At 45.2% G+C, this 18,132-nt stretch overlaps 1 protein-coding gene across 1 annotated transcript in view; it reads right to left on the bottom strand.

Annotated features, from left to right (window-relative positions):
• LDLRAD4 (low density lipoprotein receptor class A domain containing 4) overlaps window positions 1-18,132 on the bottom strand; it is a 164,913-nt gene that overhangs the window by 116,014 nt on the left and 30,767 nt on the right. The window contains 1 exon segment of the mRNA XM_052660260.1: window positions 11,331-11,428. The gene's annotated coding sequence lies outside the window, so the exon portion shown is untranslated.

Genomic DNA, 18,132 nt, shown 5'->3' with positions numbered 1-18,132 from the left:
CTTGTTCACTTTTTCCTAGCTGGCATCTCAACTGCTTCTAAGCAGGACAGTTATGTCAGTGAGTCTTAGTGCTTTGTTACTGTCACCATGGTTGCAGAAGTGTTACTATGACCTTCAATTCACCTTGTAGCAGTGGTTTCTAAAGCATTTTTCATGTGCAGTTACAGTACTGACTGATTCCTTTATGGTTCCTTTTTTCAGATTATTAAAACTATTTCTGCAATATTTTAGTGTGAAATAGACAGAGTTGTATAACTGATCCTACTACAATCAATTAAACTTTCCTCTGCTATAAACTCAAGACAGTTTTAGTGTAAACAACACTAATATGGATGGCCACATAAATCTTTCCATTTCAACAAACCCTTGTCCTTTAAACAGATATGAAGTAGACCTTTATTGACGTGATTTCGGCTAATGACAGAAGATGGTTTAAAAAAATCTTTTTAGTCATCAGAAATTGAGGTCAGGGCACTTGCCCATTTTATTCTGTGCTATATTCTACTTACATACAATTGAGGAATTGTAAAACTCAGTATGTTTCATCTATAAAAAATTCGAATTGCTACAAAAGTAAATCTTCACTTCAAAATGTGAAAGAAATATAAACTGATTATTATTCCCTTTCCACTCCCTTCATGGAACAGAGTAAACATTTTGGAGATCACAGTGATAGTAACTAGTCATTTATCTGATGGTTTCTTGTCTGTATTAGATTTTCTAAAAACTCAACTGATTAAACTGATATTAGCTATACAGGTACATTTTTTCTTAATCTCTCTGCCTCCTTTGATAGAGGTTTTTACCATTTTCTCTGCATTGAATCAATGACATCAGTATTACTTAATTGATCTTCTTTGAATTTTTCTTATTTGCAAGAGGTTTATATTAATTACTAGCATTTTCTCTGAAATAAATATTCAATCATCTGATTTTAACCTGGAGTTAAGTCTACTCCTCATAATACACATTTCTCAGTTTCATATGAGATCAAAATGAAAACAGTAATAAGAATTTGGGTGCCCATTCCACAGTGTGAGGGCAGATGGTGCAGAAAATGTAAGAGCTCACTCAATAAAGTCAAGTCTTCATAGCCAGGACATGAGACAAGAAAGTAACAGGCATGCTTCTTTATCCAAAAGATGTCCCCACTCCCTCACCCACCTTCCAAAGATAAGCAAGGGCTCCTTTCTCACATCTTTGTTTATCAGACCCAACCCAGGAGATACAAAACACAAGCCCCATTTTATCCTTACCTTTGGTAGCACGTTAATAAAGCATGTTCATTAAAACGCATTTGTGAAAGAAGAGTTACTGCAAAGCTTCTGAGTATTCTCAATTTCTAATGTTAGAACATCAACAGTGAAGTCTTTCCAATTACATTTAGAGATGAGGTGAGTTTCTTTTTCTTCCAGCTTTACTGAGCTCTCATTGACAAATGGGGTAAAATTCTTAAAAGTACTTCTGAGTAGTTTTAGAGAGAAAGCAAGATACTAAGGGGATTCTGAAACTAGGAGTTCACTGGCCAAAATCATCCAAATCGAAGGCTGATGATACTGTGCACCGTCTCGGGTGATTTCTGAGATGATCTATACAAGAGTAACTGTGAGTTGGAACAGGCCTAAGGCATCCAGGTATAGACAGGAAATACTAGGAATAATGGGAATGCCAAGGGGACAGTCTCTAAGGCTGTGCTGACTATGACTAGTTAAAATGATACACAGCACTGTTAAAGCTTGACGTCTGTTCTCTGACAGTTCATGAGAAACAGACAAAAACCTGACAACAGAATCGACCTTCATCACTGTAACAATACAAAGCAAGTTACATATCTGTTGTCTTTACACCCGTTCCAGGAGGCCTATCCTTGGATTTGTCCGGTGTCTCTGGGGTGACTGTGCCTCATGCTGACAACCCCAAATCCCTCTTCCAACCCAGCCTCAGCCTGTGGCCTGACTGACCTCCAGCCTCTCGCACCAGGCCCTCCAGGCCTGTCAGTGAGGAGTCTCATGCTGAGCCATCCCCACCTCCTAGCCCACCTGTCTCTGCTCACTTGTCTCCCACTGACCCAAGCCTCGAAGTCATTCTGTGTCTCTCAGTGGACACTCATGGCCTCTTGCCACAAGGCCCTCTCCTGTCACCAAAGCCTGCTCAGGCTGTCTCACCTCTGCCTTGAGAAGCCTCCTCGCTCTCCTCCAGGCTGCTCTTCTCAGCCTCTGCCTCTCCCTCCACTCACCCCCTCCCACGGCTCCCAGACCCAACTTTCTTAACTAATGACACCTTCTTCCACAAAAGGTCTGCCCTACCACATAACAACCTACACACAATATTTAGATACTTGGGGTCTGGCCCCCACTTCCTTGTCCAGCCTTCTGATTCTCACCTTCCTTCCCAAGCCACCTCAGCCCCAGCCATATTCACCTTCTCATGGCTGTGCCTCTCGCTGAGCCTCCGCCATTGCCCAGAACGCTTTCTCCTTGCATGTGTCCACCTGCAGACACACAGCGTGCTGTAGGCCCCACTTTACGTGTCACCATCTCCGTGAGGGGTGTGCACAGGCTTCTGTGTCTGGGCCCCCTCGGCAGCACGTGCTGAGCACACAGCAACGTGGACTGCAACCAGGGACACGACTGCAGGTCTCTTCCATCAGACCCCCTGTGCTGCAGGGCCTGTTTCCCAGCCATCTCTGAGCCCAAGCCTCCTGGAGGGCCCAACACACAGCTGGAGCTCTGAGGTGGGCTCAAGATGAACTTTATCACCAACAGCTGGTCATGACCCTGCTCACGTCCCCCTGCTCCTCTTCCAACAGCAGCTTTCCGTCTTGGTGACAGAGCATCTTCACACCCTTGTGAAGCCCAGGTCTGCTGAGACTGAGACAACTTCCTGTACTTCACCATGAGCATCACTCTTAATCTGCCCGGGTGTCCCCTGCCCTGAAGACAGGCTCCTGAGGGCGGGTGCTGCTAATGCCACATGAAAGCCTTCCTACTGCACAAGATTGCTGAAAACCATTATGGTGAAGAGCTCATGGAATTCTTAATACACTATTATAAAAGGTCACAATTTTACGTTTCCAATCTTCAGGAAAAACAAAGAGTCGGACCAGAAATTCTGCAATTTTTCCTTTTTTTTTTTTTTTTTTTCACATTTTTTGTCAGTCTCCCTTTGCAGCAGCCCTGACAACACAAGAACAACTTGTAGGCCAGGTGGGTTTTTCCTGGAAGATGGCTCTACCTGGAGTTTTGTCTAAAGAATAATGCTTCACTCAGAACATGTACGAGAGACCTGTTGGTATTATTATCATTATTAAATGATATTACCTCTAAAATATTATAAGATAATAAAGGACAGCTCCCAGCTCTGTTTGTTTGTGGGTGTTAAGTCACTTCAGTCACGTCCAACTCTGTGCAACCTATGGACTGCAGCGTGCCAGGCTTCTCTAGCCATGGGATTCTCCAGGCAAGAATACTGGAGTGGGTTGCTGTGCCCTCCTCTAAGGGATCTTTCCAACCCAGGGGTCAAACCTGAGTCTATTATGTCTCCTGCACCAGCAGATGAGTTCTTTACCACTAGTGCCACCTGGGAAGCTGATTGTAAGCAGATCACCTCCACACTTAAGTATATCTTTCTTTCGGATTCCAAATGGTGTCTTTTTTGCCTTTTCATACTGTTCATGGAGTTCTTGAGGCAAGAATACTGGAGTGGTTTGCCATTCCCTTCAAACTATGTGCTGGAGAAGACACCTGAGAGACCCTTGGACTGCAAGGAGATCAAACCAGTCAATCCTAAAGGAAATCAACCCCGAATATTCAATGGAAGGACTGATGCTGAAGCCAAAGCTCTAATACTTTGGCCACGTGATGCAAAGAGCTGATTCTTCGGAAAAGACCCTGATGCTGGGAAAGATTCAGGGCAGGAAGAGAAGGAGGTGACAGAGGATGAGATGGCTGGATGGATTCACTGACTCAAAGGACATGAGTTTGAGCAAACTCCAGGAGACAGTGAAGGACAGGGAACCCTGGAGTGCTGCAGTCCATGGGATCGCAAAGTTGGACACAACTTAGCAACTCCATAACAATAGCGTCTAATTGAGAGTGTGCTTTTAAAACCAAATTTTGGAAAAAATAAATAAATAAATTTTGGGACTTAATTTTTAAATGAGGATATCCAAAGAACTGAAAGCAAGGACTTGAAGAGGTGTTTATATTCACAGAAGCACTATTTCCAACAGCCAAAAGATGGAAGCTACCCAAGGGTCCATCGACTAACAAATAGATAAATAAAATGTGCTCTATACAGACCATGGAATATTATTCAGTCTTAAAAAGGAATGAAATTCTGACACTTGCAGGAACATGAGCCTTGAGAACACTATGCTAAGTGAAGTGAGCCAGTCACAAAATGACAAATATTCCACGATCCCACCAGTGCCAGGTCTACAGCAGTCAAGTTCCGAGAGCCAAAGGGCAGAACACTGGATGCTAGGGGCTGGCGTGGGGATCCCAGTCAGTGGTTGATGGAAACAGAGCTCGAGGCCTTCAAGACGAAGCCAATTCTGGGGATGGAACTGCACAACAATGTGAATATGTTAATACCACTCAACAGTACAGTTTAAAATGGTTAAAACCTACCGTTTTCCCAGCAGCATGACCATTTTTTATTACCACTAGCAGTGCACAGTGTTTCAAATTGTTACATATTTTCTACCACATTTTTTGAAAAAAGGGAACAGCAGATGTTTGAGCACCAGTTAAAGATTAAAAATTAGGTAACTGACTTAAATACCACAATACTAAATGGCAACAAGTTCTTAATGACAACTGGAAAGCACGCTCATATCTTGCAAAGCACTAAAAAATACTTCCCAGACCCACCTGGACCCATAAAACTTTTCTCAAATGACTTAAGAAGCTGAGCAGATTCTCTTATCTTTACAAAGTCCACAGGGGTACACAGAGATGAAGAATGAGGTGACAGGACATGGCAGCTGCCCGACTGGCACCCGGGAAGCAGAACTGCTCGCCCAGTCACTGCCCTGGGCAATCGGGAATCGACTCAAGCAGAGAACTCAAGAGAGCCCACAGCATTATTATTCTCAGAATGTAACCGCTCAGGTGAAATATTACAACAGAACAGAACTTCCATCTCAGGTAGCAGCTGTGGAACTTTTAAAAAGCGAACACAGACCCAGGTCATGTCTGGGACAAGTCCTGCCTGCTCTAATTTGCCCTGGCTCCAGGGCACCCCGACATTCTGCTCCGGAAGAGAGGTGCCCGAGTAATGTTCCTGGCTCCTCCAGCTCCACTCACAGACTCCACACAAACACTTCTGCTCCCAGTGGACCGTGCGGCCCAGTCAGCATGGGTACCACTCCCATCCTGGCTGAGGCTCTCCTGCCCACATAGTCCTGGGGCAGCTATAACACTTAGTGTTTGCAAGTCATCAGCATGCTTCCCCACTGATCCTGTCCCCTCAAGGTGACTGGCCACTCAGACAGAACGTGCAGAAGCGGGCACCACTGAGCAGTGTCAAAGCCACGGCGACCTATGGAAGTGCAGGTGAAGTACTTGTCACCTAAGGTTTCCTCCATGTCCGCTGACAGCTGCTGGCCTATCATAATCACCCCCGAGAGCCTCCAGAAAAACAGTAGAGAACGTGGAACAACAGACCCAGCAAAAGAGGGGAAAACTGCTGATTAAACATCGGACTGAGGGGCTTCCCTGGTGGTCCGGTGCTTAAGAATCCACCTTACAATGCAGGGAACACAGGTTCGATCCCTGGTCTGGGAAGATTCCCAGATACCAAGGGGCAACTAAGCCTGTGTGCCACAACTACTGAGCCCATGCTCCAGAGCCAGGGAGGCACACCCACTAGCAGTGCACAATGAAGCCTGCATGTGCTCCACAACAAGAGAAGCCAGCACAATGAAAAGCCCACACACTGCAACTAGAGAATAGTCCCTGCTCACTGCAACTAGAGAAAGCCCACGTGAAGCAACAAAGACCCAGCACAGCCAAGAAAGGAAAAAATATATATATATCAGTACGTTTTTTGCTTTTTTTTAAATGTCAGGATGAATCCACAGAGAGCCCAAATGATGAGCAAGTACCCAGGCCCCCTCCCAAGCGCCAAGCTTGCAAAGGTAACCAAGCACTGGCAACTGGACTCTGGCAGGAACCACTCCCAGTACAATGTTATGGGAAATTCAAGAGAAAAAGCCCACAAAGAAAAACCCCAGCAGATGGGGGTCCCCTCTTGTGTTGCCACATAGCTTATAAGCGGACATCCTGCCAACACCTCCTCTCCCCACACTCACTACGTTTCCAAAATGACTTCTCCAAGTTAACGAACTTTACCTCACCTTTACAGAGATCAAAATCTTACTGAGAATCCCATCAAAGCCCTGGCCTTCTCTACAATAACAGGCACAATTTCAAAGAATTCACATATTTCTGGGTCCCCTGGGGGTTAAAAATCTCGGTCCCAGTGGCTACCTCCTTCCATTTCCTTCCTGCGTTGAATCTGAGAAACACTGGAATCTTCTCCATCTGTAAGAATTACGTAACTCTAACAAATTTCAAGGGGCCCCTGAGGGCCCCTTCTAAAGGAGTGGCCTGCCCACCATGCTGAGATTAAGGCTCAAAGGAGAGGCCAGCTCACAGGGACTAGGAGGTCCAGCCAGCAGACACGTAGCACCCCCAGAGGATGTCTCCCAGATCACAGCACCCACGCCTGGCACCTGCCCTCGCACACACATCCATGTGACTCTGTGGGACCGCTGAGGCTCCATCTGCTCCAGAGGCATCTGCTGCCACAGGCAGGTCCCCACAATAGCCTAACCTTGGAGATCACATTCGCATATGAGCACTGTTCATCCGGGTGATAGCTGCGGGGGTGGGGGTGGGGGGCGGGCAGGCAGGCAGAGGGGTGCAGACAGACTGGCACTGCCTCTACCCCGCAGGCTGCCGGAGCCGCCTCACCCACACACACAGACCAAGCCCACAAAGCCAAATCTCTGAGCTGCTGCTGAGAAACCCATAAAAAGTAATGCTATTTCTAACCTCCTCCACCCATGGAAAAATACACACGCCACCAAGCAACCCAGATTCTCTAAAAGATTTATTTTTATACTCTCCTCCACACCCCCCACCTTTACCTCCCCCAGAAAAATTTTAGGTGTAACATTTGCTAGCTTTTTAGCAGTTTGACACTGTGCTAGGCATCAACTGACAAAGTTGTTGTGTGTTTTGGTTTAACACGAAACATAAAGGTGTTTTTCTGAATGTCTACTTGATGAGAAAATAGTCTAGTCTAACAACACAAGGACAGCACCCAATGCCCAGGCAGAGCAAATGCTCAATTTCCCAGGCCACAGGCAGAGATGGCCAAGGCAACAGGATTCTCCTCCCAGTTTCTAGAAATGGTATCTGCCTGCTGGCCTTCCCCTTTGCCTTGCTGGGTCTTCCTCTTTACCATAAAGCATCCCTGATGCCCTTGCTGAACTCTAGTAGTTTTTCTCCATGCCACTCTTCACCTTAAAGTGGAAGAATGAGGGGAAAGCAGTGAGATGGGACTCAAATCTGAGTCCCCTGATGCTGCACACATGGCTCGGCAGGGGGAAGGCAGGGAGGGAGGAAGGAATAACATGGAAGGTGGGAGAGCCTGAATGAGACCTGGAGAACCCAGAAGCTCTCACAAGCCAAGAGGGACCCTAGACCTAGTCTACCTAGGATCTGTCCTAGGACACCAGCCCCCGACAGGGAATCTTGGTGTCACCTCCCCTGATGACAGCCTTGAAGGCCAGAGAGGCACCAAATGACCCCAACCTAACGGCCAACACTGCCTGGCTTCTCATAGAGCCAGGATGTCTTGGTGTAGTTTCTGAATGACCCCAACCTAACTGTGAGGCAGAGTTTAAATCCTTCTTCAAGTTACGGAACTCCCAGCATAAACCTTCCACAGTTTAATGTGTTTTACTGGACACTGGCAAAAACACACCTGGAGAAAGTAAGCATTCCTTCAGACAGTATGAAGAGCAGAGACCTGTACTCAGAAGTGATGATTCTCCCAACACTACTCATCTTCTCTGATGTAGCCTGAAAGTTTAAATGTAACACAAAGACAGAAGCTCAGGTCAGGCTTCATCACCTGTACCTACAGTCATGTTCTGACTGCTAGAGCAGTTCCGCACTGGGACCACACGTCTCACACTGGAACTTCCACTTGGCTCCCTGGTCCTCATCATCCACTTCACATTCCTTAGGGACCTTGAAAGAAACCAAAAAAGAAGTGGGATGTCCCCGTCTGAATCTTTCTTCTCAGTGCTGAAAGCTGACCATGTCTATGTCTCATGAAGAGGACAGGAGAAGGTACAAGAAACTGTAATTCATGACCTCTTCACCCCCATCCCAGTGGCTCTGTGCTCAGCCAGGGCTCCAGCACTTCACCCTCCTGGCTCCAGAAAGACACCTCATGGAACTCTTCAGCACACCTCTTACTCCTGAAATCAGATGAGAAGATCCACCTCCGTTCTCTTTCTCTGACCCAGACAGCCACGGTCCTTGGGTAAAAGCCAGCATTTGGATGAAAAACAATAGCTGACATTTCACCGAGCTCTGACTATGCACTGAATGCTGAATTAAGAATCTTCACAGTAATTCCACAAAACAATTATTATCCTACATAAAGATGAGAAGACCTTAGACCCAGAGGAGGTTAGGGTTTCCCAGAGTAACAAAGTGAGTGAAAGCAGCAAGCCACAGAATTTGGGCCAAAGGTAGTGTTTCCAACTATACCTTATAGACGTGATATGGCAAAGAGGCACCTGTGTTCAGATTTATCAAGGAGGTCTAAATTTTAAAACATGTTTAATAATAACCCAGACATGGGGAAGCGACCTGATTTTAAAACCAAGTCTAAAAAATTGCTCTGTACAGTAAAACAAGCACATTTTGTAGTTAATGAAAAGCCCAGACCTCCCTGGGCTGTCCCAGTCCAGCAGATAGAGCACTGTGGGAATGCCACCAGTCCATTCCATCAGCATGCAGGAATGTGTCCCAGTCCAGCTGTGAGCTTCAAGGGACAGAATTTTACAAGTGACAGAGCAAGAATAAACTCCAGGACAGTCAGCTGTGAGAACCTATCTTAGGGATAAAAGTTCTTACAACACCTCAGAATCCAAGTATGTGCCTAGAAATGACCTGCACTGCACCAACCTGCTGCCACACTGCACCAGGCAACATGCAGTTCTGCAGATGGGAATTTGCTCTTAACTCCTGTCGTAGTCAGAAGGAGCAATACAGCTTTACTTTTAATTAAAATCCATATACAGTAATGTAGTCAAGAAAAAGTTTTCCATTACCAATTCTGAAAGTTGCTTAAAATAGCTGACAGAATGAGGTAACTCCATATATGGGAGAGAACTGGGTACTTCTGTAGTTTGCAAGAAGTATTTCTACTTCTGTCAAAATTCTGTAAATCAATCACAGAATCACACTCCATAGGGAATTAGTCCAGTGGTGTGTTCAGTTACCCAGCAAAATTCTACTTAAAAACTGTTCCAGGTTTTGGTGGGTGAAGTCAAAGAGGTCTACATCTGAGATGACAATGAGAAACCACACTGTGCCCACACTCTCTACGGCTCTGCTGGAAATGAGCTACGACATTCCACCTCAAGCCGGTGGTCAGTGTGTCAAATTGTAGAAGAAAAACAGCACACCTCCGCAACACTCCCCATGTCAGGGAAGGTAAGGGATTTGCCAACATCACACTGCCTGGCAGGTAATGAGAACTTCAAGAACAAGAAGTACTCCATCAGTCACTGACCATCCACAAGGCCCTCGGCCTGAGTGCCCCTATGGAAGCGTAGCCCGCCCTGGGAGACTACCAAATGGGCTCCATGTTTGCAGATCCCTGATGGTGAAATCCACTCAGCAAAGAACTACATCGGAACTGCAAGCCACACTGACTCAGAGTGTCTGTTAAGTACAGCATGCTTCTGGGCACCTTCGATTTCAGGAGGCTTCCAACTTGTGAAAAGTCCATGTAAATCCAAGGGTCTGTGTGCCTCAGTAAGGAAGCACATTAAATCCTTCCTGATTCTCCAACTGCCTCATCTATTTCCAACAACCACCATGAATAAGAAGGCTTGCATAAGCTCTGAGAGACTCTCCATCAGTCATTCCACTTAACAAAAGGCTCACTGAACTACTCCGAGCTAGCAGGCACCACTTCCAGTCCTAGAGGAAAAAAACAAGTGGAAGGGAGGGAGATTCTTGCCCTTATAAAACTTACATTCTAGTAAGGAATATGGCATAAACAATGAGTCATGCCAAGCACATAAAAATTCAGGGGGAAAAGAATCTTATGTTTTATAGAATTTTTTTATTTTCCTAAAGAGTCTCATATCTTCATTTGAAGTTCTCCACAGCTTGGGAACTAGGGAGAAGATGAATCATTAAAATACTTAGGAGCTGATGAAACAGAAGCACACAAAGGTGAAGAGGCAGACTGAGGCAGGTAGGCTGCTCCTGGCACCACAGTCCCCTCTCCCGGGCACTTTCACTGACTGTCCCCCACGGGGCTTGGCTCTGAATTGAGCTTTGGGTCTGAGGAGGTCCAGAGGTGATTAAAACACATGTGTCATCTAAGCTCCTACTTCCAGATACACCAAGGTCAGGCCACTCATACCCCACCTTTAAGAAGTAACACAGGAACAAACACAGCAGATTAGGGGGTCAACATCCCCTTACGGTACAGATCACGCCAACACAGAGAAAGGAAAACCTGCCCAATGGCTGCTACAGTAGCCATTTTGAGTATACCACCCGCCAGGTGCCATAGGAAGCACGGTGGCTCCTCACATCCCACGGCAATCTCAGTATTATTTCCATTTAACAAAGTTGGAAACCAAGCAAAACAAAGAATTTAGAATGAGAAAGAAAGAATCCCACTTCTCATCAATCTTAAATGTGTTTAAACATCTCAGTATTAAATGCTCAGGTGGAGCAATAAAGACAAATTGAATAGCAAGATTATTATTTTTCTTCAGATATTCTAGTAAATCTAGAAATATTTTATATACATTCACAGCCCACTGTGAATAATACTTGGTAATACTTGGGTATTAAACAAAAAAGAAAAAGTCCCATTTACTCTGATACCATGCAACTTTCCTTTAATCCCAGTTACACTGGGAAGATATTAATAGTTTTTGCACCTCAGAGTTGGGACCACATTGTTAAGAGGGACACCATCTCATAACAGTCAGTGGTGTGACAAGCTCTGCCTCACAAACATTATCAAAGAGAAGAGTCTCAAGCTTTACTCACCTTTTTAAGCTTAAGCTATATGAAAACTGATGTCAGTTCCTGAAAACGGTCCAAAGAGGAGAGAGCACTTTGATGTAACCAACGTGGAGCATGAACTGCTGAAAGGAAAAATAAAGAATTTCAGTGAATCATTTCTTGGCTTCCCTTAGTGAACCATCCCCTTCCCCAAATTCCAAAAAATACTAGAGAGGACTTCCCTGATGGTCCAGTGGTTAAGAAGCCACCGTTCAATGCAGAGGAAGTGGGCTCAATCTCTGGTCAGGGAACTAAGATCCCATATGCTGCAGAGCAACTAAGCCTGCACAATGCAACTACTGAGCTCCCATACTCTGGAGCCTGCCTGCCACAACTAGAGTCTATGCACTGCAACCAAGATCTCACGTGCCACAACTGAGACTCAAGGCAGTCAAATAAATTTTTTTTAAAAGATGCCCATTTAGGGGCTTCCCTGGTGACTAACTGGTAAAGAGACCACCTGCCAATGCAGGAGACATGGGTTCAATCCCTGACCCAGGAAGATCCCACATACCACAGACCAACTAAGGCCATGCACCCGCCACAACTATTGAGCCTGTGCTCTAAAGCCCGGGAGCCACAACTACTGGCCCAATGCCACAACTACTGAAGCCTGTGCACCCCACAACAAGAGAAACCCCCCTCAATGAGAAACCCACGCAATGCAACTAGAGAACAGCCCCTGCTCACTGAAACTAGAGAAAAGCCTGCATAGCAACAAAGACCCAGCACAGCCAGAAGTAAATAAAATTTAAAAAATAATAATAATTTAACAAAATACTAGAGGACTGTCACAACAAAAGGCACAAACACCAAAATGAATAAAACAAGCATCAAATAATAGAGAAGGAAGAGAGAACCCCCCCAGCACACAATCTGGGATACATGGCATGAACTGGGGATAAACTCCCCCAAACAGCTCTTCAGCAGCCACAGGGCCATCAAGTTCTCAGCCTCCAATCAAAGGACACAGACTTGTTTCTTCAAAGTCACAGGCCTTTTCTTCAATGACAGGTCGCAAACATATATAATGGACAATGTCTTTATTGGACTAGGTTTTAACTACAGAGATCCTAAATATGGCTGTAGCTTATGAACCCAAAGTATCTGTCAACTACATGGATCAATGATCCTTAATTGTAAAGGAAACAGACTGCACCTTTTTCCTCCACTGAAACAGGTCTAATTTTGTGGAAGCAACAATGACCCATGCTTCAGTTCAGTTCAGTTCAGTCGCTCAGTCGTGTCCGACTCTTTGCGACCCCATGAATTGCAGCACACCAGGCCTCCCTGTCCATCACCAACTCCCGGAGTTCACTCAGACTCACGTCCATCGAGTCAGTGATGCCATCCAGCCATCTCATCCTCGGTCGTCCCCTTCTCCTCCTACCCCCAATCCCTCCCAGCATCAGAGACCTCGCTAATGTGCTAACTTCCAAAATTCGCGTCTTCAAGGCTGTCTTCACCTCTGCCCTCCACCCTGCTGGCACGACAGACTCCCGACTGTCTAGTTCCAGTTCACACAATCTGTCACCAGCATCCTCCTCCCAGTTTGATGAGCACACTGTCCTTCACATCACTCCAGGTCACATCAGGTGACCACCTAATGCCTGACAAAGTAGTTCCAGGTCAACTCAGTCAGCTCTGTCTCAAAGGGCACAGGCACCTCTCAGCACCCAGCCTGCCAACGTGTGGGATTACATTCCTTATCCAAGGGTGAATAAGCCACCATCTGTCTAGCTTGTGTGCCACAGCAGGAGACCTGCCCCCTAAAGCATGTTCCTGCCATATGTCACTCCTGAGTGATCAGTCAAGACTAAGACATTCAAATAAAAAATGACTGTATCCAGCCAAAGGACCCTGTGAGATTCCTGTGGACATTCACCCTGAACACACAAGCCAAACACCCCTTTATTTTTATGTAACTCCTTCCTACCAATACTGTGAACCTACAAACACTCTCTCCTTCCTTCTACTCACTGAGAGAAGAAAACAACCCACTTCTGACTTTTCTGATGATGGTTTTGTTCCTCAACTGAGACTGCTCCTGTCAGTCTTCCTGGGATTCAAATGCTGATTTCCTGGGAACACAAGTCAGTGGAATAACCAGAAATGCATGTGGTGGATAGAATTCTAAGGTGACTGCAGTGGGGTCACACCTTTGTATAACTCCCTCCTCATAAATGTTGGCAGAATCCGTGACTTGCTTCTAACCAACAGAACATGACAAAAGCAAACAGATGTCATTCCCTTGATCTGGTTTCACTTAAGACTCCATGTCAGCCTACTATTAATAGAAACTGAGGGACTCCCTTTGCAGCTCTCAAGAAATGCGCGATCATCTCTGAAGGGCCTCTGAGGGGCCACACAGCAAGGAACCACAGGGGCCTCTAGGCACTAAGGACGGTCACCAGCTGACAACCAGCAAAGAAACAGGAACATCAGACCTACAGCTACAAGGATCCACAGCTACAATTTAACCTGTTCACTTAAATGAGCTTAGAAGTGGATTCTTGCCCCACTCACGTCTCCAGAAGAGAACACAGCTAGGCTGAAGCTTGTTGGCAATCTCTGAGATCCTGAGTAGAAAACCAGCTAAGCCATTCCCAGACTCCCAACCCATGGAAATCATGAAATAACATGTGGGTGTCACTTTAAGTTATTAAGTTTACAGTCATTTGCTTTGTAGCAACAGTAAATATATTTAACTTACTAATTAAACATAGGAGTCTATAATATATGCATATGTTAAACGCATATACAACTACCAAATCAAAACAGCTCTCCATACCTGCCTCATCCATCCATAAGCAAAAACTCATTTCTCCTATTTGAGTATGAGCTTTTTGCAGGCAAGAATGCAAATCACAACCACCCTGGTATCATCATGCTTGTGAAGAATATATGGCACATGGGAGGCCTTTAACATTTTTTAAAAATACAGTTAAGTCTCCTACATAAAAACCTTCAAGTTGTGAACTTTCAAAGACACAAACACGCGTTCCAGCAACATCAGGTGTGAAACTGCAGGTTGCCCTCCATCTCCCATTGCCAATGATCCTTCAGCTGTACCATCTCCCACCTCCTACCCCTCCTCCAACCAGTACCTCCTGTTGCCCTTTCACTTGACACCAGCCTCTGTGTGCTAGCTGTTGTATTGTACTACTGTACTCAAGGTATTGTACTGTAAGATTTAAAATGTTTTACTTTTTTGTGCTTGTTTTTTGTATGTTTTTTGTATATTACTTGTGTGAAAAGTATTGTAAACCTATTACAGTACAGTTCTATATAGCTAATTGGTGGGTACCTAAGCTAACTTCATTGGACTTACAAACAAATAGGACTTACAAGTATGTTCTCAGAATGAAACTCATTTTTATATAAGGGAAGATGATGCTGTGAAAGTGCTGCACTCAATATGCCGGAAAATTTGGAAAACTCAGCAGTGGCCACAAGACTGGAAAAGGTCAGTTTTCATTCCAATCCCAAAGAAAGGCAATGCCAAAGAATGCTCAAACTACTGCACAATTGCACTCATCTCACACGCTAGTAAAGGAATGCTCAAAATTCTCCAAGCCAGGCTTCAGCAATACATGAACCGTGAACTTCCAGATGTTCAAGTTGGTTTTAGAAAAGGCAGAGGAACCAGAGATCAAATTGCCAACATCCTCTGGATCATCGAAAAAGCAAGAGAGTTTCAGAAAAACATGTATTTCTGCTTTATTGACTATGCCAAAGCCTTTGACTGTGTGGATCACAATAAACTGTGAAAAGTTCTGAAAGAGATGGGAATACCAGACCACCTGACCTGCCTCTTGAGAAACCTATATGCAGGTCAGGAAGCAACAGTTAGAACTGGACATGGAACAACAGACTGGTTCCAAATAGGAAAAGGAGTACGTCAAGGCTGTATATTGTCACCCTGCTTATTTAACTTCTATGCAGAGTACATTATGAGAAATGCTGGGCTGGAAGAAGCACAAGCTGGAATCAAGATTGCCGGGAGAAATATCGATCACCTCAGATATGCAGATGACACCACCCTTATGGCAGAAAGTGAAGAGGAACTAAGAAGCCTCTTGATGAAAGTGAGAGAGGAGAGTGAAAAGGTTGGCTTAAAGCTCAACGTTCAGAAAACAAAGATCATGGCATCTGGTCCCATCACTTCATGGGAAATAGATGCGGAAACAGTGGAAACAATGTCAGACTTTATTTTGGGGGCTACAAAATCACTGCAGATGGTGACTGCAGCCATGAAATTAAAAGACGCTTACTCCTTGGAAGAAAAGTTATGACCAACCTAGATAGCATACTGAAAAGCAGAGACATTACTTTGCCAACAAAGGTCCATCTAGTCAAGGCAATGGCTTTTCCAGTGGTCATGTACGGATGTGAGAGTTGGACTGTGAAGAAAGCCGAGCGCCGAAGAATTGATGCTTTTGAACTGTAGTGTTGGAGAAGACTCTTGAGAGTCCCTTGGACTGCAAGGAGATCCAACCAGTCCATTCTAAAGGAGATCAGTCCTGGGTGTTCTTTGGAAGGAATGATGCTAAAGCTGAAAGTCCAATATTTTGGACACCTCATGCGAGGAGTTGACTCATTGGAAAAGACTCTGATGCTGGGAGGGATTGGAGGCAGGAGGAGAAGGGGACGACAGGATGAGATGGCTGGATGGCATCACAGACTCGATGCATGTGAGTCTGAGTGAACTCCGGGAGTTGGTGATGGACAGGGAGGCCTGGGGTGCTGCAATTCATGGGGTCGCAAAGAGTCGGACACAACTGAGCGACTGAACTGAACTGAAAGCCAAATTAAAAGGATTATGATTTGTCAATCTCCTGTTACTACAATAAGGCCAAAGCAATAGAATTTGTGCAATCCTTCAGAGCAGAACTCAGAGCCTCAAAATTAACTTCAAAATAGGTGGAAGACACTGAGCATAATGTCTTATCTCCAAACGATGAATGGACAATTTCTTTGGGACTGGTTATGTCATTCTACCTGTGAACCTGACTCACTACTTAGTAGTTCTGCTCCATAGTTACCACTTTTGCCAAATATCCTTGCCAGTTCTTGGGCATGTAGCTATTAGCTGAACGTTAAACAAACAAACAAAAAAAATCGCTAAGAAAATTTCCAAAGTCAGAATCATTCTTAATTTTCCATTTGTATACATATTCATCCCCAACCAAAATGGAAAAACCTGAGTAGCTTCAATGCCATGACTCTAAATCTGAAACAAAACACTACTGTCAACTTCATGGCAACCTATTTCAAAGGTTCTTTAAGATCGTTTTTTAACTGATAATCTGTAATTTTTTAAAGCAAGACTGTTTAAAAGTTGAATGCATAAATCATCCAGTTTCTGCTATCCTTGAGATTAAAATTAGTTTTTTATTACAAAGAATATTGTTACTCAAGTTGAATCTATTTTAAATTTCGAAAGAACTAGTATAAAAACGGGAGATTTTAAAACATTCAAGTCAGTTAAATTACTAAATAAAGTACAAAATTAAAACTTCTTTCATCACCGAAACACACCATACTCTTTCGAAATCTATATTCAGGATCTTATTATATATTCTTACTCCCTCATAAACTACTCAATAAATCTGAACATTATTTCCAAGATTTATCCCTGGTGCTCAACCTCTTAGGCAGCAGAATGTGCACACTAAAGCCAAGAAAAACTCAAAACACCAATTCCATGACAAACAAGGCAGAGAATTTCAATAAACTCATTACATCTCAGCAAAACTAACTCTCTTGGGCCTATCTCTACATGTAAAAATAGCCAGTGACCCACAGCAGGGAACCCCTGGTTACCGAGCCATCCTCCCACCTCAGGCAGAGTAAGTACCAGGCCCAGAGGACAGAACACACCCAGCTCCCTGCACCCTGAACTCTAGTAAGTGCAGGTCTTTTCCTTCTTCCCACAAAGCACAGCTCCACACAAAGCTCAATGCTTCGGAGAAAGAAGGCTGAACATGAATAACATGCCCCCACCCAGGAAACTAAGCCTCGCGAGGGGCGGTTCACTTAAGAGAATTAATAAGCACATGTGCTCACACAAAGTCTGGCAGCGGTCCTCCTGAACCACCCCCGATGCTGAGCACCTGAGGATGGATCCACCTCCTGACCTCTGATTTCTAGCAAGCAGAGGCTGCGGCTGGGGGCTGCCGAGGAGCCGGTGCAAAGCAGGGCTTAGGTACCCTTGCAGAGGAGCAGGCCGCCATGGCCCCTCGTACATGAAGGGGGCACAGAAGGGCACAAGGTTCAAGTCATGGGAGAAACCGAGGAACGGGCCATGTCCTTTTTAACATCTGTTTGGCTGGGTCAGGCATTAGTTGCAGCACGTGGGATCTTCACTGCTGTGTGGCGGCTACCATTCATTGCGGCACACGGAATTAGCTGCTCTCCCGCATATGGGATCTTCGCACCAACCCCCCATCAGGGATTGAACAGGCATTCTCTGCGTTGAAGGTGGATGTTTAACCACTGGGCCACCGGCGAATGCAGAGCCACAGCCATTCTTAACTTGCACAACCTCGGTGAATTCTCTTTAACGTAATGGAAGGCTGAGGCTGGTATGAGGCCTGGCAGTGGCTCCTCTGGAATAGGGGCCCCTGAGAACAGGAAGACCCCCGTGCGGGGGCAGGGTCTCAGCCATCAGCAGTAGCTGCAGGCTCCAGTTACTGAGGGACTAGGGAAGCAGAAGACCACTCCTTTCCCAACTGCTCGGGCCCTGGAGGACCCCCATGGGCAGCTGGACTAACGGACGCAGGAC

The sequence above is a fragment of the Budorcas taxicolor genome, chromosome 22 (assembly GCF_023091745.1).
Source record: "Budorcas taxicolor isolate Tak-1 chromosome 22, Takin1.1, whole genome shotgun sequence".
In the NCBI taxonomy this organism is placed as follows: Eukaryota; Metazoa; Chordata; class Mammalia; order Artiodactyla; family Bovidae; genus Budorcas; species Budorcas taxicolor.
This window is presented reverse-complemented; position numbering and strand designations above follow the sequence as displayed.